Below are 4,405 nucleotides of genomic sequence, written 5' to 3'. Positions count from 1 at the left end.
GAAGAAAATGTAACGTTTAAAAATAATGTACAAACCTCATATTTCTCAGGTACTTCACAAGGATACCTTGCTTCGCGGCCAAACATTAGAAAGTATGGCGAATACGGAGTTGTGATTAGTTTTTTTGTACGGAGACCAAACATTGTGGTCTCCAAATAATCTGCCCACTTGTGTGGCTCCTTTCCCACCAGCTTGCTTAATGACCTTTGAATAAGAGAGGAGTCATTAATAGCAAAACATTCTCTATTTGCATGGCATTTCTGACAAACCCCCTGCTAACTGTGAATGTGGGCGGCAAGACACGAGACATTCATCATCTACCATCTATGCAATAGCCAATATTTTTATTCTACTTTAATTAGAAATTGTCAGTTTGTACCTCTGAATTGTACCATTGAGTCTTTCTACCAATCCATTAGTCTGTGGATGGCACATAAAGTGCACATAAACTCCTTTTGATACCAAGTATTTCACAGTTATGATGCAACAAAATACACAGCAACTAGGGACACAGTTTACAGCTTAAAAATAAACGACAAAAAACAACGAGGAACGACAGAAATATGTTCGATTCATGCTGTGTTTGGTGTTTAGTATCATCCACGTAAGCTACACAGCAAAACGCTGTCATATGGCCATGATAAAGTGTTCTGATAAAAGCACATGCGAAACAATAAGCATTTTAGCCTATTATGTGAATAACATAAACAGCTGTACAGCTAAACAGGGCATATGAACATTCGGCTTTATTACCTTTTCAAAATAATTAATCACACAAGAGCTGAAGAACAGACAACACAATCCTTTCCATTCGCTTGTTTGTAGTTCAAAAGGCCACGCCCACCGCGGAACGAATCTATGAATATTCGTACTAACCCCGCCCATTGGAACAGTTTTTCACGGGAACCGAATATTACACAACACCGGTCCTTCAGCATTTATGTTAACCCTTTCCTCTCTGGTGTACTGATTTAAAAAACAAGCTCAGAACATGGATCTTGAGTGTTTTAGCTGTCAAATGATATATAGATTATGATAGTTGAATGAATATTGTTTTAAAACAAAGGTAATTAAAAGCACAGACACGCCTAAACACGCCCTTCGGGCCGGTGCGGGTTAACAGGTTAATTCAATGAAAAAGTAGAAATTATGCTTGCTATTTTCTGCCTTCTGTTCTATGCTGTTTTCCCTGCTATCATATACTTCCTCATTCCAGTAAGATGTGACGGCATAACCAAAACACTATTAAAATCAGCAAAGCCGATTGGAGAGTATGCCATAGTTAAAGATTTTTAAATTCACATGGTTATAAATTGAAAATGTATCTACTGGTTCTATAGCACGTAACTTCATACCGTCCGGCAGTTGTCCGAGTGGGATTATTACCTGTAAATGAAGCACATCCAATAACACATTGATAATTTTGAATGGCTAAATATTGACATGTGTCTGGTTGATTTAATGCATTTTAGAATCTTCTTACCGAACATACTGATCCATTCCTTTTGACCCACTTGAATCGACTTTTCATCTTTCTTCTTAAAAGTGTTCTCCTCTGAAGCCACCTAATTAACTTTAATGCGTCTCCATTTATAAGCTTCATAAATTCATGGGATCTCCACATTATTTAACTTGAAACTGTGATCCTGCTCTCTCAATTTAAACCGAGGAAACACACAATCCTACCATCATACGCGTGCGTACGTCACCAAAGCAATCTGCGTACCTACAGCAATGTAGCACAGCGCCAAAAACGTGTGGACAGTGACTAATTTGTGGAGTTGATAGAGCTAAAATAGTGATGGTGTTTTATAGAAATCAAGGACCTCGCACATTTGCTCTAAACGTGGAGGAGATACAGAGGAAACAAATTGAAGAAATGCTAGTCGCTGATACAGGTAAGCAGATATATTTAATTAGGTGTCTTTTGGTTGTATTCATGAAATTGATGGATAATTTAGTATAGCGAACATCATAATCTTATATTTTCTGTCTGAAATGTTTCAAGAAAGCTTCTGAATGTTGTACTAAGCTAGGCAAAAAATATCAATCGAGTTGTTTAATATAATTTAGTTTGATGTTCTGAATATTCGCTACAGTGAACCGATCCTTTACAATCTTTTACAATTATTGATAAGTGTGTCCATTGCGCTTTCTGAACAGCTGACAGAACAAAAAAGGATTAAAGATGGCTAACCTGAAGATAGAAGACCTGTAGGAGAAGACTGATGCACTAATCAAAGAGAGATATTACTAGGAGCTGGCCTCAGGTACGTATCAAGGGTATAATCAATGTTAACACCTTAAATTTCAAAGTAAACCACTAAATTAAATTATCAGGCACTGATGGTACATAAGAAAAGGAAAGTTTAGAGCTAGTGTACATGCAACAGTGTGGCCCTACTGTTTTAACAGTGGTGCTGTTGTGTGCACGTCCACTAGCCTGTGTTTCCTTTCCCTGTCTTCTGTCTTTAAAGTCTATGTAAAGTCAATATTAAATGTGTTCTACTCAGGGAACCATGGTTACATAAGTAACCTGAGACGTTATCACACCGCAGAAAAATTTTATTAACCACCCAAACAAATTTGAATGCTAAAAAAAACTGCCAAGTGAATAAAATAAGCTATCAAAATCTTGAAAAAATAAGCAGTATTCTCTGCTCTCAAACGCTGCGGGCGTGTCCGCTGGCGGCTCTGAAACCATGCCCACTCGCGGAAAAGCTGCCATCTCTCTCAACTGTCTTCCTCTGCAGCTTATTTAACTGAGACCGAGCTGTTTTGTAAATTATTGCAACCAGATGTTATGCATTTACGTGACGAAGGCATAGCTAGCTAGGAACCTCTAGGCTGTAGTAATGAATGGCAGTAACTCGCGATTGAGCGGGCAAACCAGTGCGCTGTAGTTATTAGGTGTGTTCAACTTGAAGCAGGGCTGTGCAGAACGATCAGTGTATGACAAGAGAGCGATTCGAAAGCATGAGGAGCCGTCTGCTCTCTATAGCTCTGTACTTTAATGTCACACACCGATCGATCTGCACAGTGCTGCTTCAAGTCGAACACACGTCTATAGTGTTAGGGGAGGGGCCATGCTCAGTGACTCCATTTCGTCATCGAGTCATGATTTTAACCCCGCCCAAAAAATCCTGAACACGAAAATGGTGAAAACCTGTTTAACTCCACAATTAAGTACTACATAGTTCACAGTCTAAGAGCTTAAAGTTCTCCGGCACCGTGCCGGATCTCCGGCGTGCGGCGTTTGGCTGCGGGAAAAAAAAGTCATCCTACATTTAAAAACACTTGTTTATATCACGTTCGAGTTCATGAGTTTGCTTACCAATGTATGAGAGGAACACAGCTTTCACTCTCAACCAAACTAACATTACTAGCCCAATAGTATCTTAGCCAATCAGAAGTTTTTGTTCTTATAAACACGAGACGCGCATTAGCTGATGAATGGAAAAGAAGCCTGGATCTCGAGCGCGACACATTAAAAAAGCTGCGAGGCACAATGGTCAAAGATTTCCATCTAGCGTCATATTTACATAGAAAAGCTATTAAAAAAGCAGCGGAGCTTTGTAAACAGCTCAGAGTAATCACGTCATCTCCATAAGAACAATATGATTGCCAGAATGAATTTACCGGGATTTTTGAAAAGGTCCTGTTCACACATGATCTCTTAACGGTAACTTCCCGGTAATTTACCAGTAAAGACTGTATGTGTGAACTCTTCCTCTGCATATGCGGTGATTTTGGGTTGCTTAATTAACGTTCATCTGGGAAAACTCACTTGATTTGTAACGTAAATCATTTAAACCTATGCCAACACAGGAGAATATATCAACATATTTCTAAATAAGCGATTTATTGTAGATCACAATTTCAAAATAAAAGTTTCTGACTTTGCATGTGGCCAAATATTAAAATTAAATGAATTTAAACGTTGTTGAATCACATGAAACATCACCAGGCCATTGGCGCCCTCTGCAGGTATTTGTTGTAATATAGGCAAATTACATTATGTATTTAACACTGTTGTTCAATAAAACCATGTACTTGGTTTTGATACTTTATTTGAGGCCAATTATTATTGCCTCATCGTTACTTTATATATAAATATAGTCATATAAAATAAATATATAAAAATATCATATAAAAAATATCAGATTACTCACTTGTCAAAATCAGATTACTTGATCAGCAAAATAATCATTAGTTAAGCACTAGATTAGTTAAAACATTTCAATACAACTGCATTGTTTTACTTTTTGTGATTAAAAGACAAATAGTTTGTAATTTGAAAATTTCTTAAAGTATTAAAACATTGTCTCGTTCTAGTGAACCAAGTATCTGCATTTTGTCTCACCTTGTGAGCTAAGTGTATTGTCACACCCCTAGTGTCTATGAG

The 4,405-nt window shown here is 37.6% G+C and overlaps 1 pseudogene; it reads right to left on the bottom strand.

The window, feature by feature from the left end:
• Positions 1-3,213: 3,213 nt before the first annotated feature.
• Positions 3,214-4,405, bottom strand: part of LOC107573196 (protein NLRC3-like) — a 6,358-nt pseudogene continuing 5,166 nt past the window's right edge.

This window comes from Sinocyclocheilus grahami, unplaced genomic scaffold, assembly GCF_001515645.1.
Source record: "Sinocyclocheilus grahami isolate Dianchi unplaced genomic scaffold, SAMN03320097.WGS_v1.1 scaffold1889.1, whole genome shotgun sequence".
Lineage (NCBI taxonomy): Eukaryota > Metazoa > Chordata > Actinopteri > Cypriniformes > Cyprinidae > Sinocyclocheilus > Sinocyclocheilus grahami.
The sequence above is the reverse complement of the archived record's forward strand: the minus strand, read 5'-3'. Positions and strand labels throughout refer to the sequence as shown.